Source organism: Lepisma saccharinum, chromosome 29 (genome assembly GCF_977018435.1).
Source record: "Lepisma saccharinum chromosome 29, izLepSacc3.1, whole genome shotgun sequence".
NCBI lineage: Eukaryota > Metazoa > Arthropoda > Insecta > Zygentoma > Lepismatidae > Lepisma > Lepisma saccharinum.
This window is the reverse complement of record NC_139257.1, coordinates 9,230,391-9,254,420: the sequence shown is the minus strand read 5'-3', so window position 1 is coordinate 9,254,420 and position 24,030 is coordinate 9,230,391. Positions and strand designations below refer to the sequence as shown.

The following is a 24,030-nucleotide window of genomic DNA, read 5'->3' as shown; positions in this document are numbered from 1 at the left end:
TAAGCCATATCGAATACCTTATCATTACAGACAAAATGTTAGAGATCATATTCAAAAATTACTTGAGTGGGACATTATAGAACTTTCTGATTCACCTTATTTAAATCCACTAGTAATAGTTCCTAAGTCTGATAGAAGTGTAAGAGTATGTACTGACTTCAGGAATATTAATCAACACCAAAAAGTTAGTCAAATTAGACCAATTAATATTGAAGAGGCATTACAAGGATTTGTTGGTAGACCATATGTATCACTGGTCGATATGTCCTCTGGATTTCACCAGATTTTGTTGTCAGAGTCATCTAAAAAGTATACTGCATTTTTGTTTGAAGGTAGACAATACCAATACAAACGTTTAGTATTTGGTACATGTAATGGAGTACAAGCATTTACGATGGCAATGACCAAGGTATTAGGCGACATTCTGTCAGAGAATGTTATCATTTATGTTGATGATTTATGCATTAGAAGTGAATCTTTAGAAAGTCACATAGAACATTTAAGAAGTGTATTTTCTAAATTAAGAGAGAGTGGTATGACTGTACGTCTCAAGAAGACATTCCTCTGTAAAGAAAAGTTATTGTACTTGGGTCACATTATTGACAAAACAGGTATAAGAGTAAATCCAGAAAGAGTAGAGGCTATTCTCAACCTTCCTACTCCGAAGGATGTAAAGACACTTCAAAAAATAATAGGTTGTTTCTCTTGGATGAGAAGATTCATTCCAAACTTTGCTACCATATGTGCACCTTTATATGAATTGTTAAGGAAAGGTAAGAAATGGATATGGACTAAGAAGGAACAAGAGAGTTTTGATTTGCTCAAGCAAGAAATTTCTAATGATGCTAAACTACTTCATCCTGATCTTAATCAAAGGTTTTATGTCCAAGGAGATGCTTCCTTACTTGGCATCGGAGGATATTTGTATCAAATAATTGATGGCGAGAAAAGAATAATAAGTTATGTAAGTCGTACACTGAAAGGTTATGAGAAACAATACACCATAACCGAGCTAGAATGTTTAAGTCTTTTATTTTGTATTGAGAAATGTAATCAATATCTTTTGGGTAAAGAATTTACTTTAGTTTGTGGTCATAAGTGTCTCACTTGGCTGAACCATTCGAAGAATTGGAACCCTCGCTTATTGCGTTGGTCCCTTCAACTTCAAAAATACCAGTTCATTGTAGAATACTGCAAAGGATCTGACAATGGCCTAGCGGACTTATTGTCCAGACAATTTTCAGAGTCAGAGCCGATTTTGATGCACATCAACAATAATGTAAGGTTTAAAAATGAAGTATTGGATATACCTGTAGAGTTGTTAGTCCAAGAACAGTACAATGATAAGTTATTTCAACCTATTATTGATTATTTGAACAATTGTGAAAATGTAAATGTAAGTTTACCTCAAAGGTGTAGAAATTGGAAAAAGTTTTATAAAGTATGCAATGGAATTTTGATGATAAAAGATTTTCACTTTGAGAACATCTGGAAAATATGTATACTCAATCTTTAGTTTCGGTAATACTGAGGAATTATCATGACAATATGGGCCACTTTGGTTGTGAAAAGGTACTCAGAAGAGTTAGGAAACTGTACTTTTGGCCTGGTATGAGAAAAGGTATTCTGAGTTATATCAAAGATTGTGAACTATGTATGAGAACGAAGCCGAGTAGACATCCGCCCAAGGGCATATTCCAACAACATTGTAACCAAGGTGAAACTATTTTGTTTTTGGATATACAAGGACCATTAATTAAAGGTTCGCAAGGAGAAAGGTTTCTTCTAACCTTACAAGATGCTAACACTAAATATCTGTTTGCTTATCCAATGAGGTCAAGTACAGCCAACAGCATTGTAAAAGCCTTGCTAGAAGGATATGTCAGGCATTTTGGCATTCCACACAGGTTAGTTAGTGATAACGCCACGGTGTTTCATTCTAACAAATATGTGGACACTTTAACAAGCTTAGGTATAAAATTGGCGTATACCCCAATATATCACCCTAGTTCTAATTTAGTTGAGAGAATTCATTCGGAACTCAACCGGCTTATGCGTGTTTTTTGTAAAAACAAACACAAAGAGTGGCCGAAATATATAGATGTAGTGGTAAGCTTATTAAATGATAGTGTACACACACAGCTAGGATTTGCCTCCCTCAGAATTACAACTAAACAGAGATCTTAACTCATGTATTTTGAATCATTTTAATTTACCGCCTAATGAAATTTCTCTGTGGAAAGACAAACTATACATGGCTTTTGTAAAAGGTTTCCAAGCAAGGAAGAAAAAAAATGACAAGTACAACTTACAACAAGAAAATAGACCTGAAGTTAAAATAAAAGACCTGGTATTTGTAAAAACACATTATCTTAGCAGCCTCCTAGAAAATCGCACTAAAAAGTACTGTGAGGTCTATGAAGGCCCGTATATGGTAATTGACAAACAAGCAACTAATGTATACATTGTAATAGATTTGAAAACTGGCAAAATCAGTGGTAACCATCACAGTGATAATCTAAAAATCTGGAATTGTACCATTGAAAAAAGAAGTTGTTATTTAAGCCAATTGGAAAAACTAAATCCAAAATTGTACATACATTTGTTTGGGTAGATCAAAGAAAGTTTTTGCTTAAAATTATTTATATTTATTTGCTATTTTTATATTTTCTTTAACATAAATGTTGTTGTATTGATTATATCCAGTATATTTGATCATGATGTATACCAGTTTAACTGTAACTACACAAAGTATGAGTGTAGATAACATAACAATGTGTAAATTATAAATGGGTATTTTATTTTGTAAAAATTTCACTTGAAGGAAATTTTTCTCCCAAGAGAGGGGAGTTATGACAGTTGTATCATTTGATTAATTTTGTACTCGAGTGTATTGAGGTAGGAACGTCGCTGTGACGTGGTGAACGACCTCAGAGCTCCTCATGCCTCGCGGCTCGAGCGAGGTGGAAAGGGGGCGGTGCTAGTAGTTGAAACGACAGATCGCTTGACGTCGGACTGGGAACCGAGCAGTGGCTTGACGTTTGTACGGGGTGTAATACCTTTAATTACGTGTTCGTATTGAATAAAGAGTAAGTCAAGGAAACTGATTCTTATTACTTCCCGTCGTCATAAATTCAGTGTTTCGGGTCGATCGAGAGGGAACTGTGAAGTTGAATTCTGTAAGAAGAAATTCAGATCTTAATTTTCCATTGATTATTTTATAGAAAAATTTCATATCGGCCATATCGCGTCGGGTCTGCAGTAACTCTGATGTTCAAAGTAGTCAGGATGTCAGGTTTCTGAAGATGCCGCAAAGAAGGAATTCTATGACGAACAATGGCGGTAAAGAAGCTGAGGACGGAATCCATGCTAGAAAGATTTGTATTGGAAGCCATGGCCCAGACTGGAAAACAGTATTCGAGAATCGCAGAAATGAATGACTTGAAAAACAGGCTAAGAGAAGTTGGAGTATCAATTTCAGTGAATCTGTAGAGGAGGCCTAACAGGCGCATTGCACTTTTAGTTGTAGCTGCGATGTGTTCCTTAAAGTTCAGTTTTTCATCTATGATAACACCTAGATCTTTTTGGGTCGCAACTGTAGTAATATAATTGTTTTCAAGAACATAATTAGAATGTATTTTGTCCTTTTTTAAAGAGACTGTGAGGGAGGAACATTTCTGTGGGTTACGTTGTAGATTCCACTGCTTACACCATGTGACAAGTTCGGAAGGAGCATAATATAACATAATATACAGGCAAGAACAATGTGGTAGGTGGTATATGGTAGCTTATCTGTGGAAACTTTAAATATGTAATGAATAGTAAGGATTCGTTTATTTTGTATCGTTCCAGAGGGTGAAAAGTGAAAATGACAACCAATGCAGAAAAGGCGCAAAATGTGTGGTGGTACGCAGAATTGGGATCCATTATTGCAGTTGAACGACGGTTTCGTGCAGAGTATCACAGAGACCCTCCCGATGCCAAGAGAATCAAAGCGTGGAAAGCAGCGTTTCTAGAGACAGGATCTGTCGCTAGGAGGCATGGTGGTGGTCGATCACGAACATCAGAGGAAAACGTTCAGCGCTTTGCAGATGCATTTGCACGAAGTCCCAAAAAATCCGTTCGTACGGCGTCACGTGAGATTACGGATTTCTTACAATAATGGATCCCAATTCTGCGTACCACCACACAGTTTGCGCTTTTTCAGCATTGGTTGTCATTTTCACTTTTCACCCTCTGGAACAATACAAAATAAACAACATAATAAATATCTATTTAAAATTTCCACAGATAAGCTACCATATACCACCTACCACACTGTTCTTGCCTGTATATTAGGTTTAATATAAGTATTTGAAATTAGAGCGTTTCAATTCGGACACCCTGTATAAGCTATGCTAGAAAATGCATTTAAAATTAATGAAACAACAACAAGAGATGAGAAAAATAGGCAAAAAAATTAAGAAAAATACAATAAATACGGCAAAAAATTACTGAAAAATGACCCAAAAGCCAAAAAAGATCGCACAATGCGCAAAAATGCAAAATAAAAATTGTTTTTTGGTTCTAACTGAAGGGAAACGGACTCATACCAGGTTTCGCATTGTTTTCAAGGCTCAGAAAAAAATATGATTTGTCATCCATCAACTTCGAAGCTCGACTCCTACTATGATATTTTTTCCTTCGAAGCTGAGCGATTTCTCTCAACCACCTTGGTGCAAATACTTCCGACAACTGCCGCTAGGTGTCAGTTGTATGCAGGCTCTGCGCGCTTCCCACCAAATGTAGAAATGCGTGTGCTTTCTTTTATTTATATTTTTTGTACCCAGTAAGTTTTCATAATCCTGAGCTACTTGATTACTTACGTACAAATATATCTTTGTAGAATGTGTGAACATAGGCACGAGGGGGCAAGGGGGGCAATTGCTCACCTAATCGCGGACGTTCGCAGATTTTCCCCATATATAGGGACAAGCAAGATATTTTTCCGTGGAGCATATTACCCCGATAATAGTGCGGTCCCCTCAAAAACACCACTTGCATTTGAAATTATCGCATACTTGCGTCGTCCCCCATTGGATAATAATTAATGTAAATTACTATGACTGAAATCAAATTAGATGTGTGAAATATATACTTTTATGTTGATATTCGTTTCCTTGCCCCTTCTTCTAGACGTTTCATGCCCCTACATTATTATACTTTCACCTAGAAATTTAGTGTAGAGGAATTTAATGATTGTTATTAAACGATATTATTGGAGAAAATGAAGTATTTCAAGCCGATGAAAATTCAAAGCAACTACGAGGGAAGGGGGTGCAGTGGCGCAACCACAAGAGGGCAGAGGGGCATTGCTTGCATACTTCATTTACTTGCATACTATGTGCCATCATGTGTTAACTAAAGGTTCACGCCTTTTATGCCAATAGTTATTTTCATTCTTCAATGAAATGTTTCACAGTTATTTTAAAAAAATGTGCTTAGGGTGTCCGTTTGCCCCGTTCTTGTTGACTTTTGACCTTTCCATACTAAACCCCGCAAGCTCTGAGATATTTTGAGTTCATGTCTTCAGCTGGCTACAAGCTAGCATATATGGGTACACTTTTGCACCGCTTCCTGGTGTAGTGCTCCGGCGCGAACGTTGCGCCCTCATGCTTTGGACTGACTTGGATTATTAACAGTCGCTTTTCTGCCAAATATGAGAATGAGTGATTATATAATGAAAGTAGTGAAGAGCCACTCACCATGAACACCCATTCCCAGGCCCCGAGATTCGAATTTGTGTATGTATGTGTGTGTGTATATATATATATATATATATATATATATACAGGGTGGCTCAATAAGTCACTTAACACCCTCAGTACAAGGCCACTGCGGCATGGAATTTGAAATTGGCGATGACCAATCATTGCCTAGCCAAGGGAAAACCACATTGACGCCACCCACACGGTCGGCGGCCATCTTGATGTCCGCCATCTTGAATTCAACTTCAGAATTTTAAATTGGAAGGGGGTCGTGCGACATATCAAAATGGGCTAGAATTTCACGAGAAATGCAATGGTGAAGGTTTTTTCGACGTATCTTTAACCAGTAAAAAGTTATGACTGAATTATTGTACCAATTTGCTCCTTTTCGAGGTGTTAGAAAAATGCCTTAAAATTTGTTTAGCGCATCGGTAATGCATCGAGATCAAAGTGACGTCTAGGGAGAGACGTTCGCATGCCATTGCACATTATTTTAATCGGATACATCCATGAAGAGCTGCTCATTATGAATGGTTGTCGCGAACAATTTACAGTGTGACGCTTCCATTGAATTAAAAGTCCTTCACAGTGACAAGGCTAATGTTTATGTTCAGAAGGAAGTTCATAAACAGAATATGTGACCCTTGTCATCTGATAACTAACTTTGGACAAAAACTGGTTCATAACGTTCCCATAAGTGTTCTGGTGTTCTTCCCTATTGAAAAAACTCTGTAAAAAGTACCTTCTTCCATAAGCAAGGATGAAAAAAACTGTTTATTTAACAAATCCAAGTAGCCCTAAGCATTTTTAAGGTTCCGTTGATGGAAAATTGACTAACCAATCGTGTTCCACACAGCACGTCACACCATTAACTTACCAACACTAACCATTCAGCTTTGATCTGTCAAAAATGGGTTATCAGATAAAAAGCATCGAATATTCTGTTTATGAACTTCCTTCTGAACATAAACATTAGCCTTGTCACTGTGAAGGACTTTTAATTCAATGGAAGGGTCACACTGTAAATTGTTCGCGACAACCATTCATAATGAGCAGCTCTTCATGGATGTATTCGATTAAAATAATGTGCAATGGCATGCGAACGTCTCTCCCTAGACGTCACTTTGATCTCGATGCATTACCGATGCGCTAAACAAATTTTAAGGCATTTTTCTAACACCTCGAAAAGGAGCAAATTGGTACAAGAATTCAGTCATAACGTTTTACTGGTTAAAGATACGTCGAAAAAACCTTCACCATTGCATTTCTCGTGAAATTCTAGCCAATTTTGAATGTTGCACGACCCCCTTCCCATTTAAAATTCTGAAGTTGAATTCAAGATGGCGTACATCAAGATGGCCGCCGACCCTGCGGGTGTCGTCAATGTGGTTCCCCCTTGGCCTGATAACGATTGGTCATTACCATTTCCATGTTGCGCGCTGCAGTGGCCTTGTACCGGGGGTGTTAAGTGACTTATTGAGCCACCCTGTATATATATATATATATATATATATATATATATGAAAATGAACTGAAGTGCGAGCCTCACCGATGGCGCAGTGGTAGCGTCGTCGCCTTGCAATCAAGGGCTTCCGGTTTCTTACCCGGTGGAAGCACATAGTGGTTCGGATCCCACTTTAAACGGTAGGTACAGTCCCGATAAGTCCTACTGTGCATATAGTGAACTTAAAACACCAACTCAATCAACCAATCAATGAACTGAAATGGGTTACATTAGCAAATGTTATGAACAGCCACACACTAGAAGAAATATCACCATATCTATTATTCTTAGTCATGTAATAGGGCCAGTGTGCGAAATAACGGCGGGATGCCGGGAAACCCCCTCAAAAACTATTATCCACGGCAAATGACAATTGTTTTTATCCCTGCCTTGAATTTAAACCATATAATATACCACTTCTTAACTTGGTAGCAAACACAAGTGAAAAATCATTCATTGTCCAGTCATCAAAGATTTGCCTGCCGAAAAGTATGCAGCCTTGTGGATTAAAGGAGGAACATTCTACAGCTGACCAACCTCAGCGAGCCGAGAAAACGGCAGGCTGTTTTCCACTTATGTTTTCATGCCATAGTGCTGATATTTTACATCATTAAAATGTTCACAAGAAACTTGTACGTAGGTTAGAACTTGTCAATAGAAATTTGGTCAAGTTTTTGGTGTAACAATTTCGATAATTCTTCTATGATAAAACATTGAAATGCCAAGGCAACATCTATTGTATAAAAAATATATACTAAAAAATTAACGTGGAAACATTATTTTTTTCGTGTATATTTTCTATACAATAAATGTTACCTTGGTCAGCATTTTAATGTTTTATTAACATGGAGACAAGGCTCAACAGTGTTTTCTTAGAATGTAAATAAACTAGGTGTTTCAAAATTATGTTTAAATGTTATCATAAGATTTAACGACCTGGAATAAAACCAGTGTACTAAGGTACTTAGAACTTGAAAGCAATAGTTTACTTCATATACCCCTCCCCCCCCCCCAAATCTACCTCCTGAAATGAAATCACAAATACGCCATTGAATGGGCATCCTCCCCCAAAGAGAAAAGTTTAATTCGCTCAGTGAATAGGGCAAAACTACGGTGGGAAACATTTTACAAGAATTATTTTAAATTGAACATTTTGTTCTCTTTTTAGTTGTGATGCCTCTCCAGTGGCGCAGTGGTAGCGTCGTCACCTTGTAATCAAGGGGTCCGGGTTCGATACCCGGTGGAGGCACATAGTTGTTCCAATCCCACTTTAAACTGTAGGTCCAGTCCCGATTAGCCTTACTGTGCATAAAGTAGACTGAAAACACCAAGTCAATCAACCAACCAATCAAGCAACGAACCAAACAATTAATCAATCAACCAACCAACGAAGATAATTTAACATTAAAGATTCGGATTGAAATATGTTCGAATTTACATAAAGAACAAAGTTTTTATACACCTGCGTGGGATGATATTTCATAAATTAATTATTTGGACTTTTCACACATACACAATTTAAATTTGAATGTAAAAGCATTCATCACTATTTTACTCTTCCTAAAATGTTTGTCCTTCCTCCATTCTTCTTGTGACGTCACAGGCTTTGACCTTCATGTACACTCTGAAGTATTAATTTTTCAACTTTGTTTTCGCCAGAAATTGTGTTCTCACTTCCTGACTGACACACACATATCCTGAATATAAATTAGTGACAAAACTGACCTTGAATCCCTAGAATTCCAATTGTAACGTAGAACTTCGTTCCCTGAATCTTCAGGTTAAAAAGGGAGAATTGTACAATTGTAGCACCAACTTCAAAATTCGAAGGGGGGTGCAAGATTGGCATAAACTATATACCGGGTGAATAATTGAGGAGTTACAAACTATTGAACTTACGTTAATGAAACCAGTCCAGAACGAACGAGAAACTCAAACAGTTCTTTCTTGCAGCTACAAATGTTCAATGTGTGTACCACGGCTGACACGGCACGCATCAGCACGATAGTCTACTGTTGTCTATCACTGCGATGATAGGCTTCCTTGGGGCTGCGATATCACGCGCATCGGTTGGACGAATACATTGTCTTTCATGAAACTCCACAAATAGAAGTCACACGGTGTAAGGTCTGGTGATCTTGGGGACCAAAACATTCCACAAAACACTGAGAGTTGTGGGTGATTAGAGTGTCGCCTAGCGGTAGGGATGTGAACTCTCAGCTTAACAAAAGATACACACACAAACTTTTTGCTTCTCTAGATCTTTCTAGACTGGTTTCATATCTCTCTCTCTCTCTCTCTCTCTCTCTCTCTCTCTCTCTCTCTCTCTCTCTCCCTCTCGCTCGTTTTTCTATCTCCACTTCTTCCTTCCCCTTTTAACAGATTTAGCTGCATGATGGTCGACCCCTGCGTGGCTATTTGTTTGTTTGAGTATATTTTTAAGTCCATTAAATGTACGGGAAGGTCAATAGGGACTGGTCATAAAATTTAAAGTGGGATCTGAACCGCTATGTGCCTCCAGCGAGTGCGTGGCTATTTTTTTTGAAATAGTTTGATTTATTGTTGACAATAATTAGTTGAAATTACTGCTGAACAGCAAAATAAGTACAGTAAAACCTCGTTAATCCGGACTAATGAACCGGTTTAATGAAAGTCCGGATTAACTGAAATAACCTAAAAGAACAGTAGAAAAGAAAGTGCATTAAAACTCCGTTTATAGCAACAAAACACGTTTATTCTGGTGTATTCAAAGGGCATAGGCCTAAATACACTATACAGTACAGTACAAAGTCTGCGGGAATAGAATTTCATCAGTGGTTGACTGCCTTTTATTTGGGAAGTTCTCTTGTTGACTTCTAGCCACATTTAAAACCTTGCATTTTGCTTTTTTGTGAGTGCCTTTTGCCTGTTCGGATTAAGCGAAGTCCGGCTTATCGGGGTCCGGATAAACGAGGTTTTACTGTATATTGCAAAATCATGTAGCAAGAAAAGCTAAGAGATGACTGTTATTCTTATGTCATTATGTAGGTTATAAATATTTGGACCTAAAAAAGGTGAGCAGACAGGCGACTGGAGAAGGTTAAGAAATGCATAATTTGTATTCATTACCAGATATTATTAGAATAATTAAATCAAGAAGACTTAGGTGGGCAGGCCATGTGGCACGAATGGGAGAGGAAATAAGAGTTTTCAGGATTCTTGTTGGGAAACATGATGGTAAGAGTCCAAGACGAAGTGTGTGGCAAGAATTGGAATATTGATTAGATGTGCGTAGGGTAACAAACGGAAGCCACATCGACCTGCACTAAACACGTAAGGAAACTCTTTAACTTGCTCTTCAATATAGTGTAATAATTATCCTTTGTTTTTGTTTCGTTTACGTATTATGGGACCCTGAAACCCCACCATGACTTTACGGACATACTGTATAAATGTATACGTAAATTTTGTGTTATTATATGTAAATTGCACTTTTTTTGTAATGTATATATTTTGTTTAATATTTATTATATTTTATGCTCTATTATGAGTAATTCAATGTAGCTTTATATTTGAGAGAGTGCACTGTGTGAATTTGTATTTCTAAACTTGTGTAGATGTCTGTTTTGGTGGTAGCATCTTTTTGTAAATAGCAAGTGAGTCGTCTGTACTTGATCTGTGATCTTGAAATGCTATAAACGCGAGAATATTGCGTAAGAAATAACACACATTCGCCACAGATCGTCGAAGATTTTTAACTTAAAAGAACTGCTCGGTGTTGTGATTACATCTTGGTATGGTAAGCCTATGTGGTCATAGGCACGCCAATAGCCATGCATTGATGCTATGCACAATACTACAACCATTCTACGTTAAGAAATAAAGTTAGCCTAAAGATTAATTTCGAATAAAGGGCTTAGAGCAAACCTTGGCTCAGTTATTATTGCATATCTCTTGGTGTGGTAGTTCGGGGCGCAAGCTAGGTCTATGTGATCATAGGCATGCCGATAGCCACGCATTGAGGTTATGCGTTTTAGTTGAGACAAGACATCGTCAAAGCGAAATCCTCACCTTCGTACTAAGCTTATTTGCATTATATTTCCAATAAATAAAGAATAAACCCTTTCCTTTTATCTACTGCAGCAATGTGGTTTTATTTCTCTGTGCTGTAAATATTGTCTTTGCCTAACACTATTCCTGTACCTGAGAGGAGTCTGTGTGCTTCGCCGAGTTTCATCGTTCACCGCTGAGTATTACTGAGTTATTATTAGTAAGTAATTAAGTATAATACAACGACATAATACCAAATCTAATAATACAACCCCTAAATAATGAACGTCTCAAGATTATGAGAAAAACTATGTCAAATTTGCCATGTGTACGGAAAATTACCTTTTTAATTTGTATTTTAGTTTATGTACCTGTCCAGATAAACCGCTACATCGAAAATTGACGAATAAATAATGATTGAATTGATTGAATTTAAAATTTTGTGTGCGTCAGTACTTAGGCTATTTTGCACCAGGCACATGCTGCGGGGTCTAACACCTTACCTTATCTAAAAAATAACTAATAACACAATTGTAATGTCGTAGACTAAAATATTCTGACCTCAGTTAAAATCTGAGGCTGTAAAGGGGCACTCGGCACCATGGGCGTCGCCAGAAATTTTTGCAGTGGGGGGGGGGGGGTTTGAGCAAATGATAAAAGTTGAGTATCAGAAAAAATAACAATGAGTATTATTACCACGGCTATAAATGTCATTATACAATAATAAATAATATATACTAAAAAAACAAATTTTATTCCAAATAATATTATAATCATTATTATTATTATTATTATATAAATGTGGAGAATCGATCCACCATCGAGTGAATACCAGCGCAACTATTTTCCATTATTTATTTTGAATGTTATGCAGTTAGTATACTGAAATGCATTTTGATATTAACTTTTGTATGTCTCGTTCAAGAAAAGGCTTTAAATGTTAGGAGGATTTTTTTCATAAAGTTTGTAGTTTGACCTGTAATTATTAGAATTTTGAAAACTGTGGAACATTTTTTTCTTTGGATGAAATGATAGAATATAACCTTGTTGCTGTATTTTTCACTCAATGTTATTACTAACTAAACGAACTTTATTTCTGTTCTTAACAATTAGAGTAACAACTTTCGCATTTCTTGTATCTTCAAATGAACGATATCAATTTCCGGGGAGGTTGACGGGGGGATGGTCACGACGACAATGCTCGGCACATAAGTACCAAACACAGGACAACACACACACACACTCCTAAGAAGATTATACCAGACACCAGAGCCACGTTAGACTGTAAAATGCAGTCCAGGGTGTACTACGTGGACGGTTCACCCTTTACACACCACGAATAACTACTAATGAAATACAGAAAAGTGCATAAAACGAAAATAATGTAATCTTTTCTCGATTTTTTCAAAACGTTCCATACCAAAACTGCTAAAAGTGGCAACTGATATATTTTTATTTGTTTCTTTACCTTGGAGCTCTAGGTACTTTTGCTCATGACTGTATGCGAAAGGTTACTGGAGCAACTCGAAAACTTTGACTAAAGAGTATCATTTTCGAGAGCGGTCCCTGGTTCGATTCTCAATGTGGGGTCCCAAAAAATTCAGTGTCGATCCATCATTTTTAGGACAATTAGGGACCTCCTTTCGCCGGTGTCGAAAGACAGGAAACTGTCGCATACTTCACCCAACGAAAATCCGCTTTTCTAGCCCTGACGCCATAGTTGAGGATTTATTTTTACAAATGGGTAGTACGTACCAACATTTTGGAAGCATGCAGGGTGTCATTTCAATGGCGCCCACGGACCACAGAAACGTACAGAGGACATCAAAACAAAAAACTTTTCTCGGTAACATTTTTCTCGTCGAAATACAGGCTGTTATTCGTTTTCTTAGTGCTAAAGGCGTGAAAGCAGTTGAAATTCACCGTCAGATTTGTGAAGTGTACGGACAAAACATTATGAGTGATGGAATGATACGCAAATGGGTAAGAGCTTTCAAAGATGACCGAAAGGATGTTCATGACGAGGAACGGAGTTATCACTGTTGATTTGGTCGTACATATTTTCCCTTTTTTGCAACGCACTTTCCATACTTTGAACTGCAATTAAAGGGTCCCGGGTTCGGTAGTCGGTTGGAGCTAATTCAAATTATTCGACTCTCACTAAACTGTTGGACAGGCCTGTTTGAACATAACGAGGACTTTAATAAAAACTCTTAAATATCTCTCCTCAAAAATCGTGTTTGAGATTGGAGGACAAGTAGATTGTGGCGAGATCTAGGCTGTAAGAAGGGTGTTGGTTCCTCTGCATCTCAATCAAGCACAACGGCTTTTGCTAAAACGGCTCGTGTGGACTGATGCATTGACGTAAAGAAGGCGAACGGTATTTTAAGTATGACGCAATATTATGAAACACGTCCGTGGTAAATGACTGGATTTAACTTATCGCAAAAGTCATACGTGAGAAATTCAACTGTTTTTAACCTATTGGATCGGAAGCGTCTTGACCTGCTCACACATTTAGCACCACGGCCAATGAAGTAGATCATATCTGATAGTTAGACCTTGGATTTTAGGTTTTTAACCTATTTTTACCTTTGCGGGCAAATAAAAAATAACAAGTTACGTCAACGTTTCATTAAAAAGCGCAAAAACTGGCTAAGTTTTATAGTGCCTAAAATAACCTATTTTGCTTGTTCGAGTCTATTTTAGGTATATGTGCCTAAATTAAACCCTTCTTTTAGGATTTTATATATATTTTTTTGGTTTTACAAGATTTTTATAGCTCGCAAAGGTATTTAATCAGTTTGGTAACGAAACAATTAAATGACTGGCGTGTTTGAAACATGTTCTCTGTCGATTTTCCTTCCTGCAAGTCTATGACGTTTTTCAAAGCTCTGGACAAAACAAAATGTCTGACGCCACTGTTACCTGTACACAATGGCGGCGATTAGAGGGGACAGTTTCCCCCTACTTTTTGCCCTCGGACTTGGACTCTTAATGCTAAGCCTGGTATACTAAGAAAGTAAACTGTCCTCGTCCCCTTCCCCTCCTTCCAGTTTTGGCACCCGTTCACCTCTACTGCCTGCATAGCCCAAAGTGCAAACTTCTGATCCTTGTAGTCTTGCTCACTTTCTCGTCACTTCGGTCCTTTTGTGGCATTCAAGCCTTGCGAAATAACGTTTCAGCATTCAAATTTGCACCACTGACTATGTTTCTGTTCAAAGATAATTTTCAGCACATAAAATTATCCTCACAGACAAAAGACGGGGTTTGACTGTGGATGAATATATATTTATATTATCTTATGACTAATATTACTGAAATGAGAATATTCGTAATTGTAGGTAATGTGAATTTTTTAATTTCTCTTTAGTGTAATCAAGCTTTCCATCTGTACTCATATATCATCATATTATACGAGGGTTGGGGAGTAAGTCATGGCAACCTAATTCGACAATCGAAGGATGTATTAAAAATTTGTTATATACAACTGAAAGAGTATCCATTATGGATATTTTGTTGATAGGAATCATGAAAGAAAACCCAAGCAACCCTGTGACATTCACTTGTATTAATGTTCAAGTTACAAAAACCTGTCTGACCCTGTGACATACACATGTGCACACGTTACAAAAACTTGCCTGATTATGAGAAACCTTTGAAATAATCTCCCGCATTGTCCACAGCACTCAGCCATCGATGTGGAAGACGTTGAATGCCATCGGCAGCATTATCCTCATCACCATGCCTGAAGTTTTTGTGATTTACGACGTGCCGTTAGGGAGAAGCGTCCAGATCTACTGCATAATGCAATCATATGGACAATTCTGTGGACAATGTGGAAGATTATTTCGACGGTTTGTCATAATCAGACAAGTTTTTGTAACATGTGCATGTCACAGGGTCAGACAGGTTTTTGTAACTTGTACATTAATACAAGTGAATGTCACAGGGTTGCTTGGGTCCTAGCAACAAAATATCCATAATGGATACTCTTCCAGTTGTATATAACACATTTTTGATACATCCTTAGATTGTCGAATTATTACTGGGTTGCCATGACTTACTCCCCAACCCTCGTATTATATATACTTATATTTTCTTACGTAGCTCATGACAAGGGTTAGGTGGTAGAGCAGCCTACGGCTGAACCTCGCGCGCTAAATAAAGGAATTATTATTATTATTATTATTATTATTATTATTATTATTATTATTTAGTGATAAAATTGAAGAACATTTCCCGATTTTCAAGGCGAATATTCCAAAAATTGAAGTGTACAAGCAGATGTTTTCTCTTATTCGAACCTTACTTATTACCGACTCTCACCACCAACCCTCCCCCCCCACACACATAAATATATTAAAAATATAAAGGGTCTGTGTGATTCCAATGTACCCAAAAATTACCTAATCAACTTATTTTATCTTATTTTGCAATAATCTTCCGTCTGCGAGATAATTTGTTTTGCAGAAGACATTAACAAAGTAAACGGATTGAGAAAATTTTGTTATTTTTCCATCCAGCTTTCCCTTTACTCCTCGATATAAATAAAAATTAAAGCTAAACTGAGAGAAACTTGCCTCAGGCCATTTATAAATATGTATACATTTAATGGGATTTGGATTTTAAAATTTTGCAATTTTTCATGTCTACGGAGAACGAAATTGAAATAGAGAAAACATCCACTTGTACATTTTTTCATGTTTTACCAAAATTCACGCATAATTCCCGAAGGAATTCCAAGGAATTCCAAGTGAGTAGCCACCCTGATATCGTGCAGCTAATAAAACATACTTAATTCATTTTTAACATCAGCAAGTAACTTTTGTTAACAGCATAAGCATAGTATTACAATAATTAGTGGATAGTTTTCAAAAGGATGTAAGAAAATTACAATTTGGTTAGAAAATTAATATTTGGTTGTTATATACGCGTATATCTATTAATATATTTTACTCTTTTTGTGAAATTTTGTTATTGACGAATGTACCTAATCAGTAGTTTTCAGAAATTTTCTACCATTTTACGTTTTTTGGAACCTAGTTTAGAATTTTTGGAGCATAATTTAAGATTTTTAGAACCTATTTTAGGATTTTTAGAATCTACTTCAGTATTTTTAGAACCTATTTTAGGATTTTTAGAATCTATTTCAGTATTTTTAGAACCTATTTTAGGATTTTTAGAATCTATTTCAGTATTTTAGAACCTATTTTAGGATTTTTAGAATCTATTTCAGTATATTTAGAACCTATTTTAGGATTTTTAGAATCTATTTCAGTATTTTTAGAACCTATTTTAGGATTTTTAGAATCTATTTCAGTATTTTAGAACTTATTTTAGGATTTTTAGAATCTATTTCAGTATTTTTAGAACCTATTTTAGGATTTTTTAGAATCTATTTCAGTATATTTAGAACATATTTTAGGATTTTTAGAATCTATTTCAGTATTTTTAGAACCTATTTTAGGATTTTTAGAATCTATTTCAGTATTTTTAGAACCTATTTTAGGATTTTTAGAATCTATTTCAGTATTTTTAGAACCTATTTTAGGATTTTTAGAATCTATTTCAGTATTTTTAGAACCTATTTTAGGATTTTTAGAATCTATTTCAGTATTTTTAGAACCTATTTTAGGATTTTTAGAATCTATTTCAGTATTTTTAGAACCTATTTTAGGATTTTTAGAATCTATTTCAGTATTTTTAGAACCTATTTTAGGATTTTTAGAATCTATTTCAGTATTTTTAGAACGTATTTTAGGATTTTTAGAATCTATTTCAGTATTTTTAGAACCTATTTTAGGGTTTTTAGAATCTATTTCAGTATTTTTAGAACCTATTTTAGGATTTTTAGAATCTATTTCAATATTTTTAGAACATATTTTAGGATTTTTAGAATCTATTTCAATATTTTTAGAACATATTTTAGGATTTTTAGAATCTATTTCAGTATTTTTAGAACGTATTTTAGGATTTTTAGAATCTATTTCAGTATTTTTAGAACGTATTTTAGGATTTTTAGAATCTATTTCAGTATTTTTAGAACGTATTTTAGGATTTTTAGAATCTATTTCAGTATTTTTAGAACCTATTTTAGGATTTTTAGAATCTATTTCAATATTTTTAGAACATATTTTAGGATTTTTAGACCCTATTTTTGGAACCTAAAAGCACATTTTTTAGAACCTAAAAATCCGAGGTCTACTGATAGTACGGGGTGTCCGGATTGGAATGCCCTAATTCAATTTTTTTAAAATGAACATATGAAACCATTTTGTTTCGTGTGACATGTGCTAGATGGTAACATAACTGTGAAAATTTGAAATAAGTAGAAGAAAGGAAGGTGACGTTGTTTTTTTTTTGTATTCCGGGTTGTGAAAGATGGAAGTAATATTTTGTCGTTAAATCTCAAGTTAGCAACCAATCCTGTGGGGGCATGTCAAGGATATGGTGTATTCAACCAAAGTGACACTATGGTACAGCTTCGTGAAAGGATTACAGTTGCCACTGGGACAGTCACATCACACATGCTACAGGCCACCTGGCGGGAAATGGGGTATCGGGAGCACATCCTCCATGCGACTTGTATGTAGAAATGTAGACATTTAGTAAATGCACTAATTACTACTATGCTCACAGAAAATTTATGATGTATAATTCATTTCCATACATCAAATACATGTGAAGTTACACACGGTTTCCATTAGAGCGTTTCAATTCGGACACCGTGTATTTCATCAGTCTTAGCGTCTACGGGAATAACATTTTCCTCCGTTTCAAACAAACTGTTGTTATTGTTTTATGTGAAAAGGAACGCCTTTCCTTATCAGGCATTGCCCTCCCCCCAACCTTAGTCGGAAATTAGTTCTAGGGGAGGCAAACATTGACGGCCAAGTGTACCTGCAGGGGTAATTAACGCCCAGAACTTCAAATTTTGTGCAAATAAAAATACTTTTCGTAAAATTTTCTTGTTCGCTTCGCTCGCAATGCCTGCTTTTCTTAGTCTTATCAAGTTCAGAACCGTAGCTAGGGAACGGCGGGAGACGGCCCTGGTTTATTGTGAGATGGATGAATTGGTTCTGTAATGTATTTATATAATATATGCGCTGTGTATAATATTTATTAAAGAAACTTTGAATACGTACAAAATTTAGTGTCCACGTCGCTCCACGTTTCATATGTGTGAAACATATATCGTGCATGAAAGTCATGTTAATGTCAAAAAGAATTATATTTGGAATGCATTTATCAAGCATTTTCTGTTTTTCAAAAATAGTTTATGTGTTTGTTTTCCGTTATTAATGTGAAATTGAACATGTTAAAAAAAATAATTCAAATCGTTTGTTAGAACACAAATGCTTTAGCACAAACTTCTACCCCCTTTTTGCGTAATTTACGACGATAATAACGTTTTTGATACTACTACTCCTAATAGTAATAATAATGTTGGTCCTGGGTTCGAATCCCGGCTTGGGCATGGATGTTTGCGAGTATCCATTCATCATTTTTATCATGCCATTACTCATCCCCATCTTCGCAAATTAGCCAAAAGTGGCACAAGAAGCGAAGTAAAATAAAGCAAATCAATATTGACAATAACAATAATAATAATGTTATAACAACATTATTAGTTACATTATTAATAATAACATTACTTTTATTAACATTATTATTATTATTATTATTATTGGTACGTTTATCCTGGTACTTGCCCCCCACCCCCAGACAAAAATCGTCTGTGCGCCTCTGTTCCTTATAGCTGCTGGTTTTAATATAAGCTTACCTCGGTTTCCTGTTGAGTAAAATGTACTCCTTACTTTATCGCTGCGTATGTCACTATGAGCCGAGTCTCCGTACGAACATCTGCCCCTCGGCAACACATTTACCATCGACAGCAATACTCTTCGGTGACTGATGCGTTACGTTTTCTACCTACTTTCACTTGTCGAGCAAATCCGCATTTTCATGTACGTGGGCGTGTGCACGTGTTTTGGATCCCCTTTGTTTCGCTTTTACACCTTTGTGTGGCTCAACATGTGCCAAGGACGCATCGACACCTCAATGCCGTTCTTTCATCAACAATTCCACAAGGAACCTCACGCAGCGCTGGCACGTTGGTCATATGAACCCTGCCTGATTTACAGAACAAATGACTGTTTACGTCCCTTCCTATTGTTCAGTGCGTTGGGAATTCCAACGCTCTTGCTACATTTTCAATTTTGAATTAGTTATTTTCAAGCTTTTTCATGGAAAGCATGACTCAATGTTATGAGTAGACCTCTGATTGTAAGTCTTTTACCTATTTTTTTTCCATTGTAGGTAAATAAGAAATAAGTTACACCAACGTTTCATTTAAAAAACGCAACAACTGGTGAAGTTTTCTAGTGCCTAAAATAACCTATTATTAGAACCTATTTTAGGTTTATGCGCCTCTAAACAAACCTTCTTTTAGGTGTTTATAGATTTTTTTATGTTTTTCAGGATTTTTATATCACACAGAGATATTTGCTAGGTTTGGTACCGAAACAATTCATTGACTAACGTGTTTGTAATATAATTTCAGTCGATGTATCTCCCTCCTAAATCCATAATGATTTTTCAAAGCTCTAAACAAAGCAAAATGTCTGGATCCAATGTTGCCTGCACAGTTCAAAGTACAAACTTATGATCCGTGTGTTCTTACTCACTTTCGTGTCAGTTCGGTACTTTCTGGCACTCACGCCTTGCAAAGTGACGTTTCAGCATTCAAATTTGTTGAGAGTGATGTGTGGGTTGCAGATTGATTTTTCTAGTGGAATGTCTATTATAACAAGCATGTCTCAACCTCTAGCGGGGCATAGGAGGCTGAAGAGTGGTGGTGATCACGTTACTTTCACTATGGTCGAAAAAGATTGTTATGTTATGTATTCAGGGTGGCCACTCAAGGATAAAATTCAACTATAATTCGATAATGTGTGCAGTTCTAACTTCAACGAGCCTTCATAGCTCATGGTGAGAATTACATATATCTTTCATGATTCCTACCAACAATATATCCATAATGGTCTATAATTGCAATGTATCCAAAAATTCTAATTCAGTTATACGGTATACATATTTAAAATATTTAATTTAAGGTGAGGAGTATACATTGGCCATTTCACACACTCAGACTAAAAATACATCTACAGTAAAACCTGTCTATCCCGGAACATGATGGTTCCGAGCAAAATTTTCCGTCTTAACAGTTTTCCTTCTTATACAGGGATGACTTTAAATACAGTATAGAGAGCTGCAGGAAATAATGGAAAGACAGATTTGCATTTCGCATTACTTATAATGTAGAGTACTAATGCATGTACGTACATGAATAAAAATGCGATACAATGGCAATAAGCATAGGAGAGATTACAATTATGTAACTACACAACATGTTGGTACACTTTTTACAGTATTGTAAGAACGTACAGTACGTACTTATGTATCTTTTCGAACCCGGGACCCCTGGCTTTGTAGCGCGATGTGCATAGAGGAAAAGAGAAAGATTGAAAGATGGAATAAGAGAGGTGAAGAAAGATTGAGATAAAAGTGAACTAAAAAGAAAGAAACAAAGAGAGATAACAAGAAAAATAAAAGGATGACGAAAGAACAGAGGAGAAATAGACAAAGAAAGGTGGAGAAAGAGGGTAAGAGATGAAAGAAAGAAACGGAATCGTAACAGCTATGAGTATTGTAGCGCATTCTTTCATATTGACAATGTTACCGATAAGCGAGTGGCAACAGAGGCGTGTTCCACTTACAGTATTGCATTGTTTTCTTGCGAGCGAAAACAATAAAGCAAGAAATTTCCGTCTTACTGAGAATAAAAACATCTCGTTGGTCTTTAAATGGTTTTCCGTTTCCGTGTTAAGGAGGTTTCCGCCTTAAGCAGGTCATTTTCAGGTATAAAATCGGTCCGTTCTGGGGACTTTTTTTCCGTATTTACAGGTTTCTTTCTTATAGAGATTCCGGGATATGCAGTTTTTACTGTATAAACACAAGTCACAAATGTGAGAAACTTGCCTCAGGGCATTAATAAATATGTATAAATTCAATGGGATTTGGATTAATAAAAGGTGGAATTTTTCACGTAATGGAGAAAAATTCACGCAGAATTCCCTGTGAGTTGCCACCCAGGTATTGTGCAGCAAATTATTCATGCGTAATTGATTCTTCATATCAACAAAGTAACTTTTGCCAACAACACAAATATAGTATTACTATAATTTGTGGATAATTTTGAAAATGATGTATGCAAATGAAAATTTGGTTAGAAAATTAATAATTGGTTGTTAATGTACCTATTAAGATTTCTCACGGTTCTTCCTAACGATTATACCTTATCAGTATTTTTCATTAATTTTGAACCGTTTTAAGATGTTTTTTTAATTACTTTTAAGGATTTTTCGAGCATAATTTAAGATTTCTAGAACCTATTTTTTGATTTCTAGAGCCTATTTTAGTAACCTAAAAGCAGACTTTTTAGGACCTAAAAATCCGATTTCTAATTATGAGTACCAATGGTGCTTGCATGATCATTTTAGAAAAAAAAAATATTTCTAGTACATCGGTTTGTATGTTGCTAGATATCAAAACAAATTGATTTATTGGTTGATTGATTGATTTCCTTAATTTCACTTCGTTTTTGAGCCACCTTTGGCTAATGGACACTCACAAACCTCCATGTCCAGGCTGTGATTTGAACCCGGGACCACTGGCGTTGTAGCATGATGTGCTAACTACTCCTCCCCGGGGGCCGACATCAAAGCAAAAAAAAACTTCTCTTTAGTTCTCCTATGGCGGCCATTTTTCCAACATGGTGCATGGATGTTTTTGCTGATGTAGCAGTTTACATAACCCTTAATATCTCAAGAACCATTAGAGCTAGAGACCTGAAACAAAATTCGTTTTGTAGCTAATGAAGTGTACTTTCTATGGTATTTGGGTATGGTTTGCTCAAATTTCCATCCTAAGTACAAAAATTATGGTGTAAATTTGGGTAAAAATAGTTAAAAATGGTATTCTTAAGCCAGATTTTATAAATGAGGGATACACTTGCAGGATGTCAGCAAATAAGTTCTTAGAAATGCAACCCTTTCTTCGGCATGGGCTCAAATATTACCATTAATGGAATTTTGACAATTTTCGGTGTTAAATATCTCAGATGGGTTCTGTACACAGGAGAAACGAGACTAGGAGATCTGAACATCTCAGTAGGTGCTACAAAGTAATCTCCAGCCCACACATCACTCTAAACAAATTTTTAAAAATTTTGATCAGAACTGCATTTTCATTAATTTTTCTAGTGAATGTCTATTATAACAAGCATGTCTCTAGGGATCATTCAACCTCTCGCGAATTCGGTAACTGTAGGTAAAGGAGGCGGAACAGTGGTGGTGATCACGTTACTTTCACTATGGTCGAAATCAATAATGTGTGCAGTTCAAACTTCAACAAGCCTTCATAGCTCATGGTGAGAATTATATCTCTCTAATAGTTGCATTTATTTCAAAACCATGATATGATCCATGGCACATCCCTCAGTTTAATGGTGACCACTGGCGTATGTAGCGGGAGCTGATGAGGCTACAGCTAGTGTTGTTGATACATTTTTTAACGAACACTGCTAATGAAGATAACTTAAGGAAGTCGGACATTTTGGTACCGGGCCAGAGGTGCAACCACGATTTTTTGTCTGGGGAAGCAAGTACAAGGTACCAATAGTAACAGTAATAATAACAATAAAAATTATTATTATTATTATTATAGTGGTGGTGGTAATAGTAGTAGTATCAAAGACGTTATTATCCTTCTAAATCACACTAAAACATTTGTGTTCGAACAAACTATTTCAAATATTTTATCAACACGTTCAATTTGACATTCGCTAATAATGGAAAACAAGCACACAAACTGTAATTTTGAAAGATAGAAAATGCATGATAAATGCATTCCCACCATAGTTTTTTTTTTTAAATATACAACGTATGTTTTACACATAAGCAACATGGTGCGACGAAAAATAAGAAAATATAGTTTGCTAAAACTAATTGTGTACGGATTCAAAGTTTCTTTAATACATATATATACAACATATATTACTTAAATACATCACATAATCAATCCATCCACCCCATAATAAACCAAGAGCAAAAGTGATTTGTCTGTGAAATGTGCCCGTTTCTTTTTATCCAAACAATTGTTCATGCATTTAACACAAAATCAATTAAGAGAAGTCTTACTTCTGTCTCTGGTAATTTACAATGCATTATAGAACACAATCATATATTGCCAGCGAAGCGATCAAGAAATTTTTTAGGTACAGTTTATTGCAAACTGAAAACAGTATTGATTGAATAGGGCGCAAATAATTTCACGGGTCACCATGGCATTCTCTCCTTTACAACTTTTTCATTTACATCATTCGGTGCACAGGGCTGACTCCCGACTAGTATTGTAATAATTTGGTGGTGATTTAACTCTTGTAAAGATGAGCAATACAGCTATGGCGGGTTTCGTGGTTATGGCAGGCGCGTACCATGAACTTCTAAAAAAGAGGCGAAAACGACCTAGATGGTGGATTAGAAGTTTTCTAGAGAAAATAAATTCGGAAGGAGCGTATAACTCGTTGATGAGAGACTTACGTCTTCAAAGTGGATACGAAAACTTTGTAAGAATGACTGCAAGTGATTGTGAATTGTTATTAAATCTTGTTGGACCAGAGATTAC

The 24,030-nt window shown here is 36.0% G+C and overlaps 1 protein-coding gene across 1 annotated transcript in view; it reads right to left on the bottom strand.

The window, feature by feature from the left end:
- Positions 1–19,170, bottom strand: part of LOC145981338 (methyl farnesoate epoxidase-like) — a 51,555-nt gene extending 32,385 nt beyond the window's left edge. The window contains exon 1 of the mRNA XM_083114554.1: positions 19,067–19,170. The gene's annotated coding sequence lies outside the window, so the exon portion shown is untranslated. The remainder of the gene's footprint in view (positions 1–19,066) is intronic.
- Between the last annotated feature and the right edge of the window lie 4,860 nt (positions 19,171–24,030).